The 22552-nt window shown below is 35.9% G+C and overlaps 1 long non-coding RNA gene across 1 annotated transcript in view; it reads right to left on the reverse strand.

Moving 5' to 3' along the window:
• Positions 1-291: 291 nt before the first annotated feature.
• LOC118496692 overlaps positions 292-22552 on the reverse strand; it is a 46253-nt gene continuing 23992 nt past the window's right edge. The window contains exons 5-6 of the long non-coding RNA XR_004899249.1: positions 20799-20855; positions 292-413 (exon numbers count right to left, since the gene is read on the reverse strand). This is a non-coding gene — a long non-coding RNA (uncharacterized LOC118496692). The remainder of the gene's footprint in view (positions 414-20798; positions 20856-22552) is intronic.

Here is a 22552-nt window from a genome sequence, read left to right on the forward strand (position 1 = left end):
ATGTGTCGAATGAATGAAACTCATATCTGGCTTTTTCTTTTCTCTCTTCTTTCAGCAATATTATATTTCTTAGTTAATTTTATTCAATTCTTTTTCTCAATTTCCTTCATTTGGTGTTCCCCAGGCAGTAATTAAGGAAAGCTGAACTCAAGTCAATTTTTGCTCATTACTTCCTAACAAAAAACAAAAACAAAAAAAAATCAAAGAGCTGACTCAAGTTGGGAAATACTTGCTAGATAACTGTTATATATACTGTATTATAACAATTAAAATAATGGAGCCCTTCCCCTTACCTGTGCTACTTGCTTCCCCTCTCAGAATCTCCAGCTCTTAAAGTACTTTCCCAGTCTCAGAGTCCCGTTTGTCTCTCACCTAAGGTCTGAGTCGGTGTAAGATTCTTGATTTTTTCTGGCCTTTAAAGAACACATCAAAACCATCAAATAATACGGCATCAGAGGTCAACTGCTTCTGAGACACCAAACACACTACTGCAGCTGAGAACAAGAGATATTTGAAAAATCCACAGCCACTATCATTTATTAACAACATAAATCATTAGTTATCAAACAAAAAGAAAAATAAAGAGACAATGTTAAGCTTCTTGTGACTTTGGGAATGGTCAAAAAAAATAATGTGTTGGTTTTATTGCTCAAGTTAACTTTGTTTTCCTTTTTTATCAGCCCCTCCTCCCATTTCCTCTCCCTTTTTCAAAGATGGTCCGACACAAATCTGCAAAGGCAGCCATACTTTACTCATGTACATGCCATGCCCTTCTCCATGGCCCCCCTCCTTTTCTGACTGTCCATCGGAGCAAAGGTCCATTTTAGAAGGGACTTAATGACAACTGGAATCTCAGAGAATTTAATATCTCCAGCTTACTAGTTGACTCAACTGCTAAATCTTTGTAGAAACAACAATTATGTTAATCACACATAGAATTAAGTTTTTTATTATGTGTAGTCTCTAATTTGTGTTTTGATATCTTTGAATCTTGGAAAAGGTAAATACTAACCACTCTTAGTCTCTTTTGATGACTTTCTTTTTAGTCTATCCCTGACTCTGAGAGTTAGACTAACCCAGGGATCTGCTCTTGATCCTTCTTGTTTATTTCTTCTCCATCTTGTCTCACTACCATCAGTCATGTCCCAAAGAATTTCCTGTGATGATGAAAACATTCTTTGTCTGTGCTGTTCAGTAATGTAGCTACTAGCCACATGTGTCAATTGCAAACTTGAAATGTGACTAGTATAACTGAAAAGTTGAAAGTGTAATTCTACTGAATTTTACTTTATTTTAATTTATAGCCATGTGTAACTAGTGGCTACTATATTAGACTGTTGCTGCAGGATAGTTTAATCTAGTACTATGGCTTTAGAAACTACCTTTATGCTTATTTTACACTCAAATTTTATACAAATATTACCATTTCTTATCATTTGGTTACCCTAGCCCAAGCAACTATGGTTGGTTTTCACCTACCATCTTAACTAGTCTTCCTGCTGCCCCTCTGATATATTCCCCACATGGTTGCCAGAGAAATCACTTGAGACATGGATCACAGATATCATCATATCATCATTCCACTCAGAATCTTTATATTGGTTTTATATTGCTACTATAAAAATTATCATGACCATAGTGCCTTAAAACAACACAAATTCATTACCTTATATTTCTTTAAGGCAGAAATCTAACACAAGTCCACTGGGCTATGATCTAGGTGCTAGTAGGGCTGCATTACTCTCTGGAGCCCCTACGAGACAATCCATCTTGTCTTTTCCAGCTTCTCAAAGCCACCCACATCCCTTGACTCATGACCCTTATCTTCCATCTTCAAAGCCAGCTACGTGGCATCATTTTGACCCATATCTCTTCAACTGACCATACATGAATAAATTATTTGATTTTAAGACCTTAAAAAAGATTTTTATCTATTTATTTATTTTTTAGAGAGAAGGGACAGAGGAGATGGAGAGAAAGATCAATGTGAGAGAGAGACATTGACTGGTTGCATTTCACACCCCCCCTCCCCCCAATGCAGGCATGTGCCAAGAATTGAACCAGCAACTTTTTGGTTTGTAGGCAGACTCTCAATCCACTGAGCCACACCAGCTAGGTTCCAAGGTAACTGAAGTAAACACATCCAGATAATCCATGATAATCTCCTTATTTTAAGACCTTTTGTTTAATCATGTCTACAAAGTCCTTTTTTTCCCATTTAAGGTAACAAAATTACATGCCTTAGGGATTTAGATATGAACACCTAGGGAGCCATTATTTTGATTGCCTTAGCCCACCTAACACTTCCATGACCTAAACACCTTTCATGACCTGGTTTTACTCCATATTTTGAACTCTTTCTCTGCCAAGCTACTCTGCTTTTACTCCCTTCTTGCTGCTTCATAATACTCTAGTACTCGATATTTGCTTTATCATGGCCTTTTCTCTAGCTTTCTTCTTCTCCAGCATTTCCCTGAACCTTTAAATTGTATACTAGATCAATGCAGAAGTCCCCAAATTCTCATTTATACTCGTCAATAGAGTAAGCATGCTAATTGTTACCATGACAATTTACAAAGCCTATGACCAGCAAAGTCTGGCTTCTCTCTATTAAATACTTATAAAGAGTAACAAGATGCTTTCATAGCTTCACAACTCTGAGTCTACCATATATTCCATAATCTGGATTATAAACTATAAAGTTAAAACAATTAAAATTTTAATTAAGCATGGAATAGTTATCTATTACTGGGCATTGAAGCATTTACAACAGCTTTTAATAGATTGTACTTGGTAGTCTTGAATGGAACTATTTTAGTAATTGCTTCCCTTGACCAGTTTGATAAATGCTGAACATAGCTGCACATTTTCTTCAGAGTTTAGAAAGTTAGCTACTAATGCTGTATCAGATTCATGCAATTCATTCCGTATGTGATGGGATGTGTGAATAGATGCAGAGGGAAAAACCAGAAAAAAAAAAAAAACAGTGAGAGATCCTGGTGTTCGTTTTTTATACAGAATAATGATTATTTCATAAAACCCCCAAAGGCAGCAAATAAGAAATAAAAAATGAAGCATTTCCATTAATATCTGCCACATATGCATTCCCCCTTATTTCCTCATCACTTTATATTATACTAATGTTCACACTGGCAACATAAACTTTCTAACATTATGGTCACTAGCTTGAGTGACCACATATAGTGTCCTGTTTACTTGTGACAGACCTGGCTTATGCTTGTTGTCCCAATGTAATTATTTTATCTCATTCTTCTTAACCCCAAAACTGCTGTGATTTGGATGATAGAGTATATACTCACTCTAACACTTGCCCATGTACATTACAAAAGAATACCAGTTAGCAAATGTTGCTGAGAAAAAAAATAATTGTCAATGTAAAAATTTAACAATACATCTTATATTTTCCATAGAATTATAATCAATTCACCGGTTGGCTTGAGACATTAATGGCTTTTGCAAATATGACAATTGAGCTTTGGGTTTATTTACTCACAGAACATTTGTGGTGAATTTCCATGTGCTATGTTGGTGTATGTTATACACACAAATATACACAGACACACACTTGGAAAAATAATTAGAGAAGGAAGGCTCTATTGTTTATACGCTGTGGGTTCAGACATGCCTGTGGTTATCTAGAGAGCTGGTGGGATAAGCCTGCCATTGGAGTGATTGCCATTTGCATGATGAAGAAAAATTTATGGGCCTGACAAAAATGTGAAATCTGATAAAAATATGAAGGCTCATAAGCTTTGTCAAAGGAAACCATTTTCAGTAGTCCACTCAGTATGACTATATGTTAGTGAAAGTGTGAATGGGTGTGTCACACAACTGACTCTAGTGTGCTAAAGGGTGAACAGTGATCAGGTAATGGTATTTAATAAATTCTAAGAGTGATTATACTTAAGCTTTTTCACAGTTATATATTTATTCACTTTGCTCCATTATTATGGCTTTTTCTTCCCTCAGTTCCTCCCACTGTTTTTCCTTCCTTCTTTCCTTCCCTCATGTCTTCCTTCCTTCCTTCTTCTTCTCTGCTTATACCTATTTGACCCATGTATAAATATAAAAATGTATAACCTGCACAATTGATCAAACTTTCGATGTTGTTCCTACTCAGAAGTCATACCCTCATCCAAATATATTAAGCTTATCATATATACCTAAAACTTGCAAATTGCAAATTCATTTCATATGCACTATGATAACTTTATACTTTAGTTTTTCAGTAACTTGCGTATATATGTGTGTAAAATTTTTACACATATAAATCTAGTTTCAAAAATAGAGTATGAGGTCCTTTTGATCAAAGAGCAAGTCTTACACTCACTAGCACACAAAAAAAGATCAGTAAATATTTGCTGATTAAGTTTCATTAGTGTTGGTTCACTCTGAGGAACTATGGATCAAAGTCAGGAAATTTGGGTTCTGTTTTCAACTATGCTCCTTGGAGAAATCAATCCTTTGGGGCCTACTTCTTCATGTATAGGCTAGTGTATAATTTAACAGTGAAAGAATATAGGCAGGCAGACTTGAAAAGAAGCCTGTAAGATGCTTTATAAGCCTTGTTGTCTTTCTCCTTTGGGTCTCACCTCATGAAGGGAGACTGTGGCCCAAAAGCAGAGCCAGCAGGCCCATTCTGCCTGTTGCTAATATGGCTACTCCAGGTACTCCAATATAATCTTATGGGCAGCTTATAAAGGAGGGCTATGGCACTGTAGCAGCCTTGCTGCAACAGGGGAAAGAAGGGGAAGGGTCAAGTCAAGGACCATGTATAAAGGACCCATGGACAAAGAAAATAAGGGGGAGGATTGAATGTGGGAGGTGGGGGCAGGTAGGGAGTGGGGAGAGAGATGGGGACAACTGTAATGGAAGAGCAATAAAAAAGTAAAAGAAAAAAGATAATAGAGTTCCTTTTCTTTTATACAGGAAAGGAAAGATTCCACTCACCCTCAATTTGTTATTTAATTCGTCCAGAGTAGAGCAAAAGGTTTTAAAACACAGTTTGCAAACAAGTATTTACTAAAAATGTAAAGGAAGGCTGGATCAGAAGGACACTCTGGCTAACATAGAATAGAGACACTGAGACAAACAATGTTCCCCTGGTCCCATAGATCGATTTATGGATCCAGTGTTTTTTTTTTTCAATGTGAGAACAGCATGTCATTACAAGCACATAAGAGACACAAACCACATGGTCAAATGACACTGTGCTGGCCACACTTCACCTGCCTTTGATTACTGTTTCCTGCTTTTTCTTTAATTAGTTATGGGATGGTTCTATCCCCTGTGGAACACATTTTTAATATAAATTCTCATACTTGTGGGGATATTAGCTGTTACATAATTGCTTTTATGATTGTCTATATCATGAATTTATAGTCTGGAGCCATGTAGACAGTTCTCATTTAAGGAATGTATAAACTCAGCACACCCACATTGGCTGACTAGATACAGTTGGGGAAAATTGTTTATTTGATTTAGTGCTTGGAGGTTCTTATTGGTAATGTCAATGAATATGTAACTTCAGGCTACAAATGGAAGTGGATGCTCAGAATGAAAGGAGCTAGAAAGTCTGAGAAAGACATGGATTGGGGCCAGACATTATTTAGAATCTGATTAAGTGTGGTATCAAGACATCAGTCAGTAACAACACTATTTGGACTTATAGAGGTTTTTGCAGCTTAATAAGTATTTTAACATACATTTTCTTCTATAGTCCAGGCACAGCTCTGTGAGGGGTTTGTTGTTATTCTCATTTCATTGATGAAGAAGTGAGTTCAGATAGAATTAGTAAGTTGCCAATGGTCCTAACTCTGCTACTAACCAGCTTATGCAAGTATCCCAGTCCTCCAGTGTCTTGAGCCCTGTAGAGGTAAAATGGGGTTGATAATAATAATAATACTTAGCTGATATTGATGCTATGAGAAATAAATGAGTTAGTTCATGTAGAGTACTAAGAATAATGTGTGTAATTAAGTAAGTCTCAACAAATATTAGCTAAAGATTGTGCTTATTGTCTGAGGAAGGACTAGGAGTTAATTGTGGGTCTTCCAATGTCAAGTCCAGTGAAATTCCTACTGTGGTGCAGCTGTTTTTTGAGTAGAAGGGTCTAAAATTGAGCCAGAGGCCCTAGATTCTGGATGTGTGTGCATTTGTGTGTGCATCTGCAGGGAAGCAAGGCAGGGAAGAGAAGCTCAAGTTCAAGGTCTGAGTAATGAAGACAGGATTGTTACTATTTGGACATGGCTTGAGAGAGAGGAATTGATATTGTCAGTCTTTTCTCTAGTAGTTTGATCTCCTGCCTTTGAGAGCTAGGCCTATTTCCGAGGAACAAAACTGAGATTTGTCGGCAGCGATGAGAAGAAGGCTACCGGGCTGTTTATGACATCACACCAGCTAGTCTGATGTCACGTAAACTTAAAGGATGGAAACTCCACTGTTTTGTCCTGATTCTTGATAACAATGAATATTAAAAACTTCTTTTAGATTGTGCTCTATGAACTTTTATGGCATGCAAAAGACAAAAGTTGACAACTATACATCGAGTTCATAGTGTAAAAACTTAGAAATTCCTATAATCTCTATGTATTATTCTCATAAATTCCAGTGTATTTAGATCTCATAATTTATTGTCTCTAATTTGGGAAATAAGAGTTTGGATAAAAGAAGAAACTATTTAATAATTGGAACTTTATTGTACTCTGCTGAAAGTTACTAACATTTAATAGTTCTATGATTTTTAGCAAGATAATTAAATCTGTCATATGAGAGTCTCATATCCATCATTGAAAATGAATTTCTTTACCAAGTGTTGTAAAAATCAAATGTGAAAATACTTTGAGAACTGTATGATGTATAATGATTACTCACCTACCAATTTAACATAACCTTTCCTCCTGTTTAGTTTTTAGTTGTCTAATCCTAAACATTCCAAGTTCATTGGCTGAAGATGATGAAGAGACACACAGCTCTTATTCCCACTCTAATTAGTGTTATGAACAGAGCTACTACAAAAGCACTTTATTTTCAATTTATGGATTATTCCAGCATGTGACAGTGTGGGAAGACTAAAGGCAGAATGGCCAGGTAGGAGGCTGTTGTAAAAGGGCCACTTTAGAGGAAATGTGTTCTCTCTGAGGTGATGATCACAACAGAGTCAGTAGGAGGTGCCCTTGTGAAGACATATTGAAATGTCCTGAATTGTCATTCTTCTCAATACTTGGCAAAAAATCATCTCTCTTTATTTTTGTTGCCAAGGCCCTCATCATTTGTAAACAGACGACTTCCATAGACTCCTCACTGGTCTGTCTGCCTATACCCTTGGTCCTTCCCATTCCTTCAGCCATGTCATTGACATCTAAGGCACTAAGTATAATGAAATGTATTCTTCCTCACTGAATTCCCAAATCCCAAATATGGGGAGCCTGTTGATCTCTGCCCTTTTGGTTGGTCCCAGTGAACCAGAGCTATCACTATGGGAGGTAACTGCTGGACTCCATCACCCCTTCAGTTCAAATTTTACATGAAAACCCTAAGGTCCCTCATGATCCCTTTCAGAGGGCACATCAAGAAAATAAATGGTAATTCTGAAATTGTTGCAAAACCTTCAAGGAAGTGATGTTGAATGCTGTGAAATGTGTAAATGAGAGTTACTGAGTGACTAGCTCTTGGTTTAAAATTGACCATGCTATCATGAAAAATTCCTATAAATGTCACATAACAAAATTTATAGTTTCTGAAAATAGCTTTAAAAATTCTACTGAGAAAATAAAAGTCACATGGAACATTCTGGCAAATTCTAAAATGAAAAAAAGCACCAAATGATATAGCTAGAAATGTATTTTAAATGGTTACAGAGAAAGCATAGTAATTACAGTTTGATTGTGAAGTGAAAATGAAGGGATATTCCCAAAGGGATATATAACTGGCAATGAAGACAGTACTTAAAATTCTACCAATTGGCAATTTCATAGACTCCTGTAGTACCTAATATCCTAGATTTTTTAAAAATGTATGGTCTCTTTATAAAGTGAAGTATCTTGAATTTTTCCTGTGATTTTTGAAATCCAGTTGTCTTCAATGATGATATTATGAACAAATAAGGTATTGAAGATCATTTTAATCACTATCTTACGAGATATGCCTGTATGTTCTTGACCTGTGAACATTAAACCAATGGTTGAGCATCACAATTTTGAAGGTCATTAATTTTGATGGATCTATGAAATTAAATAAGATTGAGAGACAGAAAGCTGAAAGTTGTCAGTAACTGTAGGGTGCTCTATATGTAAACCTATTAGATAATTGGAGAGTAAAATCTTACAAGAGTATGTATATATAATGTATATTAATACAATGTGTTTGTGTGTCTGTCTGTCTGTGTGTGTATGTCAAGACAGAGATAGGGAGAGAAGAAGAGGGGATGAAAGAGGAAATAAAATTTTGTTACTGAAGGAAGGGAGAAGTCAGAACTGTGAGGAGGTGCTTTTTGAGTGGAAGTGTGCATTTGTGGTATGCTGATAAGAGAGCAGGAGTTGGGGTAGGACTGAGTCGGAAGCAGCCTCTCGGTCACTGTGTTACCACTGGCACTCTCTAGTCTCCCATCTAAGCTCCTGGATATCACATTCTCTGTGTGGGAATATCATGCACAACTTGGTCAGCCAAGAACCTCTAGGTTTTAGATAAATTACTTGAATCTTGTGTCATTTATTCCACCAATTTAGAGTTTCATGTAATAGCTACATCACAGCAGTAATAAAGTTTCAAGTTGCTTCCTTCTCGGAGTGTGAGGATTTATGGCTCCTTACCCATGGAAAATGCATCATCCCCATTGCATACACAGAGCAATTAGCACACGGCATTTTGTTAGTGATTACCTAGCTCCCTGGACTGCACCGTGAGCTCTTTGAAAGCAAGAACCACCTTATTTATCTTTATGATTCAAACGGTAAGCCCAATGCCTAGCTCACAGAAGATGTTCAATAAATGATGATTGAACTCAAGGAAGTTCAGATTTTTATTCAAAGAGCTCGTGGTAGCCCAAGAGCCTATTTTACCCTACAGATTATTTAGTGCAGTTAAGTTCAAAAGCAGATTTTTATGCAGAACTATTATCAAACCAATAACAACTTTACTCTATGTAAAATTTTCTAGCACAAGATTTCTTCTGTAAAGAATTCCATAATAGTAAGATACAAAAGTTACTCAGGGATATAGTACATTATGGAGAAGGCTTGTAATTACTGTTCAGTGTGGTTGCTTACTAAAATGGAAAATTATTCTCAAATCCAGACATCCTAGAGGCTAGTAAAATTTTCTGGTTATGACAGTAGAGAAGCTGTATGAGGCAACTAGTTCCGTTTTGAAGAATTTATTCTAGAAACCTATCCTTATAGGCCTGTAAGCATGATAGAATATGGGCCAGAGAATAACAAGTTTCAAGAAAAACTCAGAGATGGAGAGAGAAAGGTGCCATTTGAATTGGCAATGGTGGGCTTGGTCTCATTGTCATTTAATCTACTAAACACACAATACATTGGATTTACTTCCATCTCTCTCAGTTACTTTCCTGGAACTTCACTCCCCTAGGCACCGACAAGGCCCACAGAAAAGCTGACGCGTTGTACACAGAAACAGAAGTATTTTTAAATTCTGCTCTGCAGAAGCACAGCTTGCCTTCCTCACAGGAGGTAGAAAGGGCTGAACTTTAAATCAAGCTCCCGGTGGTGGTGAAGGGGCTGGCTGTGTGGAATGTCCCCAGGGACGAAAGATCAATTGAGCCTTGCCAAGTCATGTCAGCAGTGGCCGTCCCTGAGTTGCCGACAGGGCTCTGGTTGACAGTTTGAAGAAATTTAACTGCTTTGATAAGGTTAAAGGGGGCAACAAACCACAAATTAGAAAACAAAACACAAGGCTGCTAAGAAGCTTGCTTGTGTGCTAGAAAGGACTTGTCAACCAGCAACAATACCGACACCCATTGCCTCCTTTTCATTATTAAAAAAAAAAAAAGACAAGAAAAAATGAAAGTACAGAAAGGGGGCAGAAAAGCAGTCTCATAAAAATGAGTCCACTGATTTAAAACATTCAGCAGTTACTGTTGATGATATCGCAAAAACAAAAGACTTGTGTCCGTTAAAGGTACATAATGTCTATTGTTTCTAACTCCCTTGAGAAGCATAATAGAATCAATTAAAAGTCTACAAGGGATTATGGAAAGGATGATGATCTTCATGGATCCACTGGGGAAAATAACAAAGTTCAGAAAATAAAAAGCCTAAACATCAAAAATTACTCTTGATGTAAAGACATCAAGAGTAATTTTTTATTACCTTATTGGTCCTTGATGTAAACAAAGGTCCAATAAAATTTAGTGATATATATCTAAAGATGAACTGTACTCTCATATTCTAATATTGTATTAGGTTGTCAGATTTATGCCTTGACATTGATCATGGCTGCTTAGCTGTAAGAGACTCAATTTGGTAACATGACACAGATCCCAGCTTACTAAAGGGGTTATCACACTATTCCCCAGGCCCTGGCAGGTGTGGCTCAGTGGGTTGGAGTGTCATCCCATCATCCCATAGTCCGAAAGGTTGTGGTTCGATTCCTAGTTGGAGCACATGCCTAGGTCTCAGGTTCAATCCCTGGTCAGGGCATATGTAAGAAGGCAAACAATTGATATTTCTTTCTCATGTCGATGTTTCTCTCTTTCTCTCTTTCTCTAAAAATAATAAAATAAAGTCCTAAGGTGAGGAAAAATGTGTTCTCCAGGAGCCCTCAATAGTTGTTGCATAAAAAAATCTAACTGGAGATATTTACTTTTTAAAAAAAAAAGAACTACATTTGTGCTACTCTTGTGCTAAACTACAAACTACATTTGTGCTAAATATCTACTTTATAAGGATGTATCTGGTAGAGTTAATGAAAAATCGTACTCTTCAAATTTCTGCTTCTAATATTAGTGAATGAATAAAGAGTACCAATCCGTTGTTTGGTCAAATGCATTTTAATTTTAATTTGATGTTTTCTCATGTTGAAATGAGTTAATACATTTATTTACATAATACCATAAAAATGACATACTTAGTGCAAGGGGCTCATGATGTTGATATGTCTTATTACTGGTTATGTTGACTTTAATCACTTGGTTATGGTGTCTTCTAGATTTCTACACTGTAAAAGCAATATTTTTATACTATGCAAATCTGTTTCTTCTCAAACATCTCTCCACTAATTTTAATATCTATCAGTGGATTTTGTCTGCAACAATTACTAGTATATAATTGTCTAATTATGATTTTTTATATCTTTTCTACAATTATTAATGAGAATGCTATTATAAGGAAGAGTGGTCACTTCTCCCCTACATGTATTGATTCTATTACATATTTGTAGATTCATAGGCTTTGTTTGTTAATTTTGTTTTGTTGGTGGGAGAAATAGTGAACTTTTCAATTTTGTGTTTTTATTTTATCTTGCAGAACTTCAAAATTATTTCCATATCCCACTCCCCATTTATCATCAGATTTCCAGAAGGTACTTTTTCCTTTTTGTCTTTTTATCTCCTAGAAACCATGCTTTGGAAAGACTATTTTTTATCTGTATCATACCTGTACTTTTAAAATGATACACAATCTTTAAGTGTACTTTAATGGCATACCTGGACCTTTGTTGATCCCATGAGTCTTTAAATCATGTGTTCTTTAAAATGCCTTCCTGGTCATGAGTACCATAATCTACTTAGTTACCTTTATTTTATAATTCAGATCTTGTGTGGATTTAATTTTTTTAATGGCCATCCCAGCTCTCATACTTCACTAGCAACCCTCCTTTGTTCTCTTGACAGTCCTCTCTTTCTGCCTTTGCTCACTGAAAAGTTTTATGTCTGAGCAAGAGTGGGCAGGAATGTGAGAGAGTTAGAGTTCTGGCCTCCATTAACTTTTCTCTGTCTACTCACAGTTATTTTGAAATTTCAGTGCTCTCCGTTTTCAAGTCACATGAAGAGTTTTGTTTCAGGGGTGTTTTGCATAGAATTATTGTACTTTTGAAGTTATTTGGTATTGTTTTGGAAGGAAAAAAAGTTGATTAATATGTGACTTTTTTTTTGTCCACCAAGATAACCTCTGGATATATTTTTCAAAGTATAGGCAATTGTATTTCTTAATAGAGTATATGTTTGGTGTGAGATAATGAATGGATTCAGAATGGTTCTGAAGCTTCTAGCCTAAAGAACTGGAAATATAGGGTTACTAACAAATTATATAGAGAATACTTGAAATGAGAAAGTTTTGGTAGGTAGATAAGTGTTATTTTGGACCATAAAGTGACAGTGTTTTTTTTTTCCCAGAATAAAAGCAAAACTAATATTTTATTGTTATTTCCATCATCTTGTGTTACAGTAACAAAATTTCAAGTTTCCCCCCCTTATTTGGTTGCTCTCCAATTTTACTCTTAAATTTGATCTAGTAAACCTGGTAAAAAAAAAAAAAAGTACTATCTTGAGAAACATGGACTCAAACTCAGACAAATACTATTAAAGAATTAAGTTCAATGAAGTTTTCATTATTCCCCTGTCTTCAAGAAAGTTTAGTGATAGATAACTTTTTTAAATGTGTTATTTTAAGATATGGCACATGTGCCTTTGGAAAACACTGTAGGCATTTGACCAGTGACATAGTACAGCTTTTCTATTTCTATATCTTTTCTCTAAAGCTAATATTAAAACTAGTCTGCATTCCATTCACTTGTCCAAAAATATTTCTTGATATGTAATTATGTGCCAGGATTGTGTGCAAGATATAATAAAGTAATCTTTGATTTTCCTGATTGAGCTTACAGTCTACCAGTGAGATAAATATTAAACATCAAACAAGTAATTTTCATAAATAATGAACAACAATTATAAAGATGCTGAGCCTACTCGTTAAGTGCTTAGGTGGGAAATTTGGTGGTACACAGATTTCTTATGAGAGACCATAGCTGGAAGCTTACAAAAAAGTGGAACAGGTAAAAGAGATTAAAAGCTTGCTGCAAATACTCCATGATACACAGTTGTTAAATTACACAAATATTTATATTATAAAGCTGGCACACAATAGGTGCTTCTGACAGTTTGTTACACCAGTGGTAGGATGCTCAATTTGTAAAGCAAATGCCAATGTTAAAACATCATTTAAAGCAAAAAATAAAACAAGATCTTTCTCATGCATAAGATACATGAGTTCAAATCTGTAGACTTTTTAGTTTCCTTTGTCACTAGGAGTTCTAGTCAAATTATTCGAGAGTTTACAGAGTTAGGAATGATTCCTAATGAGCTGGATATTGTAGAAGAAGGAATTTCTTTTTCTAGGGGAGTTATTAATTAACTTCATTAGCAAATAACCTCTCTGGCTGTCAGCTTTCTCAACTCTAAAATGAGAGGCTGAATGGGATGATGTAAGCTTCCTTCTAGCTATGCTTGCTAAACACTTCAAATGGTTGAAACAGAAAGAAAGGCAGTACCTATTATAACACACACACCTGTAAGACTCTGTTCTGAAGAGAACTAGGCACCTGTGCTGTTTAGGTTTTTCCTTACATCTTTAGTGTTTATAACTTATCCAATATCAAAACAATTAGGTACCTAAATAAAGCAAACCACTAGCTTAATTATACTCATATTTAGATGTTAGGTTTATTCTGAGAAAAGATGTCCAAAGAATCAATATAACATGAGGTAATACTGGTTTGTAAAATTGCAAGGGCAATATATATATATATATATAAACATATATTCATTTTTCTATACATGGTGAGTATTTTTCATGACCCTACACTTTACTACTATAGGAGAGTTCTGAGAATTCCTATTACAGGTAACAAAAAATATGTTTGTTTTTTTATCAAGACTATTAAGTCACATTTTCCTCAGAAAAATAATTTAACAATTTTTAATTTGTATATGGTCACTTGCGTGTGTCATGTTTTTTACTCAGATTACATATGTTAATGCATACACAGTTCTTAGCAAGTAACTCCTATCTTGGCATTAAACTTATAAATGTGTTCATTTCTTTCCTTTTCTTCTCAGAAGCCAACTGGACATTCTTTGGAATATACTAGAGTTTTATGAGTTTAGAAATTACTTGAAGAACCAAGAGATCTCTTGGTTTTTTCCCTTCACTTAGACTCTTTCTCACATATTACTTTCTTGTGAAGCTTTCCCTGATACTTAAGCAAAGTTAGTCTTGGCTTCCCATGTGTTTCAGGGATTGTGATGATTATTCTCATACTGGTCTTCCCTGTCAGACTAGATTGTTTGAGAACAGAATGTAGATTGTGTTTTATTCGCACTACCTAGTACATAGTATCCACCTAATAAGCAAATGAATAAACTCCTAGAGCAATTATGTTTGCTTTGAGATTTTTCACAATAGTTTTGACAGTCTATCACTCAACTACAAATCTTAGAACCCCAAATTGTCAATACTCTTAAATTTTGTGAGGTATAAAAAAGATAAATGTAGAGACTTTTAAATTTCTAGTAAGATCCAGATATTTCTGATTGGAAAAGGCCCACAGAATGTGCTTCGTTATGGAATCAACTTGATGTAAATTATTAAAGAGGACTTTTTCTTGCCTGAAAGGTTTCTTTTGAGACATCAACTGATAGTCTTACGGGAACTATTTTGTAGGTAACTGTCTTCCTTTCTCTTGCTGCTTTTAAGATTCTCTCCTTCTCTTTAATCTTGGGTACTGTAATTATGATGTGCCTTGGTGTGTGCTTCCTTGGGTCCAACTTCTTTGGGACTCTCTGAGCTTCCTGGACTTCCTGGAAGGCTATTTCCTTTGCCAGATAGAGGAAGTTCTCCTTCATTATTTTTTCAAATAAGCTTTCAATTTCTTGTTCTTCCTCTTCTCCTTCTGGCACCCCTATGATTTGGAAAGAACTATTTAAAGTTGTGAAAGGCAAGGCCATACATCCACGATTACTCTATCCATTTAAAATGGAAAGGCAGATAAAGTGCTTCCCAAATAAGATAAAGTTAAAGAAGTTCATCGTCACTAAGCCCTTATTACATGACATGTTAAAGGGACTTATCTAGGAAAAAGATGATCAAAACTGTGAACAGTAAAATGACAATAAACTCATAACTATTAACAACTGATCCTAACAAACACAAACAAAAACAAACTAAGCAAACAACTAGAACAGGAATAGAATCACAGAAATGGAAATCATATGGATGGTTATCGGTGGGGATGGGGAGGGGGGAAGAAGAATGGGGAAAAATTACAGGGAATAAGAAGCATAAATGGTAGGAACAAAATAGACAGGGGGAGGTTAATAATAGTATAGGAAATGGAGAAGCTACAGAACTTATATGTATGACCCATGGACATGAAACAAGGAGGGAAATGCTGGTGGGATGGGGGTTGCAGGGTGGAGGGGAATAAAGGCAAGAAAAAAAATGGGACAACTGTAATACCTTAATCAATAAAATATATATTTTTTGAAAAAAGGACATTTTCATTGAGCCAGTCTAGAGCCTGCTAAAGCAGGATGGTATACCCTCTGAAATTAAACAAATTATTTTACCCATTGTTATCTAGCAGGACATACTCTAGGGCCAGAGGGTAAGATAGAAATGGTGGATATCCTTCTTGACACAGAATATTAGAAGCATAATAGAGCAGGGCTCCTCAAATGGGTTCTTTGGAGGGACACTGCCTCAGGTGCTTCATCTCTAACCATATCCCCACACCCCCTCTCGGTGTTTATCCTTGAGCATGAGCTCAAGTGTAATAGACATAGCAGGACTAAAATATGCCACTCAGTTTTAAAGTAAAGGAACAATCTGATTAGTTCCTTGCCTTTTTGGAACTTTATAATCCATGTCTTGAAGGTAAAGTAATAGAATAACTTGGTGAAATTGAAACTTCTGATTTTATTAGAACACAAAATAAAGGCAATTTAAAATGAGCGGTAATTAATATTATGAAAAATAAATGATCGTGTAATTCTGAACTTCAATTTTTCAATATAATATAAATAAGAGGATTGTTAATTATTGTGGCTAAGTGATCGATGCAAAATGCCAAACAGACAATTCATTTGCAAATCTCTTTTGGGAAACTGAATTGCCTGCTTTTGCTCTCTTCATTGACAGTTAATCTATTTTGTGTGGTTTAGCCTTGAAGCAATGTTGCAAAACATATTTACTTTTAATTCTTTAGTTCATATGAAGTACAATTAGGGAAGTTTCAAAAAGACAGTTTTTTATCTGTCTGATGGTTAAGATTTTATTCATCTTTTTTTTAAAATGGCACCAATTAGTAATGTATTAATTGATTACAATTTAAAAGGTTCAAATATTGGTTTTCTTGATTAGAAATGATAGAGAATAGGGAGATCATTTTTGACTCTTAATGCAAAAAAAACCACATAAGTATACAAATGAGCATGCTATCTTCACTAGGACAATCAAACATAACATTGAAAAAAGACATATTCACTTCCAGCCATGATGGAGGCATGGGTAGATACACTTTGCCTCCTCACACAGCCAAAAGAAGGACAACAACAAATTTAATCCAGGTGGGTAGGAGGGGAGGAGACAGGCAGCTAGAGAGGAGAGGACCAGAACAGGCAAGGTGATGGCTGGCAGTCCAGGCAGTCCCACATTTTCACGTGAATAAACTGGGAAGCAAAACAGACCACACAAGCCAGGGTTCCAGTGTGGGGAAATAAAGCCTCATAACCTCTGACTGGAAACACATGTGGGGGTTGCGGCAGCAGTGGGAGAAACTCCCAGCCTCACAGGAGAGTTCATTGGAGAGACCCACAGGGTCCTAGAATGTACACAAAACCACCCACCAAGAAATCAGCACCAAAAAAGGCCAGTTTGCTTGTGGGTAGCAGGGGAAGTGACTGAAAGCCAGCCAAGAGTCGAGCAAGTGGCATTGTTCTCTCTCAGACTCCTCACCCATATGGAACACCACCATGCAGCAAGGTGGGTTGCTCTGCCCTGGCAGATACTTAAGGCTCCACCTCTTACAATGTAACAGCTGAGCCTACACAAAAAAATATGGCCCAAATGAAAGAACAAATCAAAGCTCTAAAAATATAACTAAATGATAAAGATAGAGCCAACCTATTAGATGCAGAGTTCAAAACACTGGCAATTAGGATGCTCACAGAATTGGTTGAGTATAGTCACAAAATGGAGGAAAAAGTGAAGGCTATGAAAAGTGAAATGAGGAGAAATGTGTGGGGAATGGGGACTCAAATCAATGATTTGGAGCAGAAGGAAGAAATAAACATTCAACCACAACAGAATGAAGAAAAAAGAATTCAAAAAAATGAGGAGAGGCTTAGGGACCTCCAGGACAACTTTAAACATTCCAACATCCAAATCACAGAGGTGCCAGAAGGAAAATAGGAAGAGCAAGATATTGAAAACTTATTTGAAAACATAATGCAGGAGAACTACCCAGTCTGGCAAAGGAAATAGATTTCCAGAAAGTCCAGGAGGCTCAGAGAGTCCCAAAGAAGTTGAACTCAAGAAAGCACACACCAAGGCCCATTGTAATTACATTACCCAAGATTAAAGAGAAGGAGAGAATCTTTAAAGCAGCAAGAGAAAGGAAGACAGTTACCTACAAAAGAGTTCCCATAAGACTGTCAGTTGATTTCTCAGAGAGAACCTTACAGGCAAGAAGAGGCTGGAAAGAACTATTCAGAGTTATGAAAGGCAAGAACCTACATCTACCATTGCTCTACCCAGCAAAGCTGTCATTTAGAATGGAAGGGAAAATCAACTGCTTCCCAGAGAAGGTCAAGATAAAGGAGTTCATCATCACCAAGCCCTTATTGTATGAAATGCTAAAGGGACTTGTCTAAGAAAAAGAAGATAATCAAAACTATGAACAGTAAAGTGACAATGAAGTCACAACTATCAACAACAGACCCTAAAACAAAAACAAAAGCAAAATAAGCAAACAACTAGAAGAGGAACAGAAACACAGAAATGGAGATCACATGGAGGGCTGTCAACATCAATGGGGAGAGGAGAGAATGCGGGAAAAGTTATTAAAAGAAGCATAAATGGTAGGTACAAAATAGACAGGGGGAGGTTAAGAATATTATAGGAAATGGAGAAGCCAAAGAACTTAAATATACATGAACTAAGGTGGGGGGAATGCAGGTGGGAGGGGGTTGCAGGGCAGAGGGGAATGGGGGGGGGAATTGGACAACTGTAATAGCATAATCAATAACATGTATTTAAAAATTAAAAAATGACATATTCAACGAGTAATAGAAACACTAGTGTAGTGAGTTAAAGAAGCGAAGAGAAACAGTTTGGGCAGCTGCAGGATCATAAGAACTTAGTTTATTGTTCCACTGTCCTAGCTCTTAACATCTATTCTCACCTCATGGTTCCAGAGGGCTACTGCATGCCCAGCCGCATTTTCCAGATTTCATTATGAAATAAAGAGGGTAGGTGAAAGGGGGAAATAGTACAGTCTTCCTTTCCTATGAGAAGCCATTTTGGAAATGCTATATATTTACCAAAACTCAGTTGCCTGGGCCACATGGTTTTTAGGTAGGTCTACTGCAGAAAGGAAAGTGGGGAAATGAAATTAGGAAACTTTAATAATTTAAACTGTGGACCTGGCACAGTGAAACAAACAATAAAAACTAGTTATTTCTAAGGGCTTATTATGTACCATGTGTTAAACAAAGTGCTTTATATGCTTTTTTTTAATTTAATGTTTAGAACAACCATATGCAGATGAGGAAGTGAGGTTCAAAGATGTCAATGACTTAGTCAAGGTCACTTGACAGTGGCAATACCTGATCTGAACCCACATTATCTCACACTGCATTGTTTCACTTAAATAATAATAGACGAGTAGAGCAGAGCAAATAGTGTATAAAATAATTTAAGATGAGGTGTTCATCTGATTCACTAGGAAAAAGAGTATAAAGTTTATGATACAAGGGTAGTTGCTTTACTGTTTAGTAAAAAGCCCAATTAGCTTCTCAAGTCAGCACGCAATAAGATTAATTTAATTTTATGTTGGTAACATCAAAACTATAAAATACTTAAGTAAAATAAATACATCTGATCTATACTGACTGAGCAAGGAACTTCTGACTAGATGTGTGAGAAATAAAATGCAAATAAAAAAATTGATTTGACCTTAAAATCAATGTCCACAGAAAAAGTAAAGATAAATCAGCAAAGAAAATTAGAGCAAAGAGAATATTCAGAACACACTTTTCATTTGACACATAAAAATTTCATTCAAATCTTAGCACACTAAATATTGTGAAAAATCATGAAAAATAAGAAGGAAACACAGACACAAATGTAATAAACATAGGAACATATTAAACATAAAAATTGTTCTTATTTTTAATATTTCAAAAATTAACAAAATTAAAAAGTTATCTTGGTTAGGATGAAATACTGCCATGTATCAATAGGACTGTTTCAAAAAAGAAATGGAACATTATGTCTCAAACCTTCTTTAAGAAATCATATTTTTTTATCTTAGACCTTGATCCTCTACTCCTTCTTTATGAGTCTATTCTAAAGGACATAGTGAGAGATGTGGTTAAATATTTATTTCCAGTTCTGTTTATCATAGCATTGTTTATAGTGAGGGACACAATAAGAATATATACATTATGTATTGTCAATATAAATATAGTCTATTTAGACTGTAGTCTACAAAGCCACAAATTGAGTTACACTACGTAGTAGCTATGAGACTTTGAGTGTTTAACCTTTCTGTGTCTCTGTTTCCTTGGCTATAAAATAGAAATCAATAATAACAATAACATCATATAATGCATGTCGTTGTTTTGAGAGTAACATATTAACATATGTAATATTAATATTATAATCCCCTTGCTCTAAAAATAAGTAAATAAAATCTTTAAAAAAATAAAAAAAGGAAGAAGTTTAGTGAGCTCTTAGATCCCAAACATCTGAAATAGATCTTTTGATTTCCTTTACCATGAATTCAAGCACTTTGAATCTATTTTTTTTTAATTTACTGACTAGCACAATACTGAAGAAATATGGTGCAAGCTGAATAAAATTGAGAAAAATCCTTTGAAGCTGTAAATTTTTCACGATCACTTAGCTCTGTATTACTTGGTACTCCTGGATCTGAGCGTTGTTTGTAATTCTGCAAGTCAACTGTGGAGTGGTTTACTTTTAGAAAGCCTAACGGCTCTCAGTCCTGAGTATCAGGTCTTTTTTAAGCACTCGATGGAATGTCTAATATGCAAATTCCTGGGCTCCACTCTCCGGGATTCTGATTTACAAACTTGGTCTGGACATTTGCAAGTTTCACCAAGTCCCCAGGCAAAGGTAATGTAGATTTTCCCAGGTTACGCTTGGAGAGATAATGGTTTGAGGCTATCTGTAAAATTCATGAAACATATGAAATTTAAATGATTTTGAAAGATAATTGCATTAATTTTGCCTTAAGGAGATAAAAGGTAAAGAAATTTAGAATAAAAAAATAAAGTCTATTTAAATAATCTTGGCATTTCATAAGTGCCAATTATTTATTCTTTGCTCATTTTAATTTAAGTGTATCCTTTATAGAAACTAGATTAAATTAAATACACAGCCCAAGAATTCTTTGTAAAGACATGAAACCCAATACCAGTAGTCATTTTTTAAAATATGACAAATTACCTTAATTTAAAAAAATTACTAAAATTTTAAATTATAAGTAGGAATTAGGTGGAAAATTATTTTGTGATTTACCTTCTAGAATTCTGTATTTAAAATGTTCATGCAAGAAGTAAGATTTGTAAAATCCACCTGAAATATAGAACATTGATTCTTTTCTTAATATATCCTTTTCATATACCTTTATGTTAAATAGTGCAACAAAAAGTTTCCTCATTCTGACATTTGGTATAGTTATATATGTCTATTCAACCTGCTAGAAATGCCAGCAATATTCCTTCTCTGATTCTGTATCAGTTTGTGAGTTTTTCATTACCTTGAACATTTTGATTTAAGCAAAACAGAAACTCCAAGAGTGAGGCCAAAGCAAATACTCTGTGTATCTCACCCCACCCTTCCAAAACTACTCGTCCCCCCGTGGTCTGTGAGGACCCACCTAACAGCAGCTGTTTGGGAAGACTTCACAAAGCTGGAACTCAAATGGAAGCCTCTGTGTGGGTGGCAGCTGTGATGCTGATTAGGACAATGGTGTCTCACTTTCTCAGCCTTTGGGCATTGTCATTATTAGAGATAACTGGGTACATGTAAAAGTTTTAGCCACTTAAGACTTCCCACTTTCCAGTCTTAAAATCTGCTTTTAGGGAAGATTCACGTTACACATTGTTTCTAGAAGCATCTTCCTGATATTTTATACTGGAATCAAGCCTTGGATTGTGAGCAACATTTGGAGGAGCCCATCATTTGTCTAGGAGAAGGTCAAAGTGTTCCATCTCAATTGTATGATGTCCTAGAGGTGCCTTAGACAGCACTGTCTTTGCCTAAACTTTCTCTACTTCTAAATTAAAAACTAAGCGTGTCTAGAGGGTCATAATTCTTCTCTATACCTGTTTCTCCCAGTTACAATAATTTCATTTGTGTAGCAGAGCAGGAAAAGAATGTATACAGTGAGCCTGGGTAGGTATCGAGCTGTCATCGTTAGGCGTGCTTGCCAGTCAGTGGTATCCTGCTGCTGTTACATACCTTCCTGCTACTGTGTATTCAGTAAGAGTGGAGGAGAAGAGTGTCTTTATGTGCAATACCATGGCCTACCCTGTTATAAGTAGTTTACCCAAGTGCCTCCCCCTTTGGAGAAGGATGATATATTTAATGTAGCATCCACTTTCTGACATTAAGGTCCAGTAGCATGGTGACTGCTTTCCCACTGTTTTCTTTGAAATCACTAGTCATGCTGACTGCAGTTGGTGAAATAGCTACTATTATCTTTAATGGCAACCCACTAGAGTCCATTTTTGTCCTCCTTATCCTGCTACACAGCTGTGTGTATGTGTGTAGGGGGTTGTATCTACCTATAGTGGGAGTGTAGAATCTTGAGTGAGCTCTTGTCTGCTCAAACCTAGGCATTTCAAGAGCTTTTAAAAAGTAGAAATCTAGGGTATGGATTCTGATGCACAGACAGGGTTTGGAATCACCTCACTAAGACAGAAAAGATTAGTACGATGCCCATTACCTGACCCTGTTTTCATGCACAGACCTTGTCAATCTGGTACTCATGCTGATACTGAGTCAAAATGTCCCTGCTATTTTTCCCTCCAAACTTTTTCCCCAAATTTCTGCCTTCACGTTACCTTCACGTAAGTATGGTGGTAACACCATACTTACAGGTCTGGATTATTGTAGCAGCCATCAGCTCAGCTCATTGTTATTTGTACTCTCTATTTTACAAACCATCTTTCGGACACAATTATTACAGAGCTCATCTGATTACTGGCTATCTACTTTGCGGCCATGGTCAGTGTGTTGCCTAGACCAACTTCTCTCTGCCATGGCTG

Source organism: Phyllostomus discolor, chromosome 9 (genome assembly GCF_004126475.2).
Source record: "Phyllostomus discolor isolate MPI-MPIP mPhyDis1 chromosome 9, mPhyDis1.pri.v3, whole genome shotgun sequence".
NCBI classification, from domain to species: domain Eukaryota; kingdom Metazoa; phylum Chordata; class Mammalia; order Chiroptera; family Phyllostomidae; genus Phyllostomus; species Phyllostomus discolor.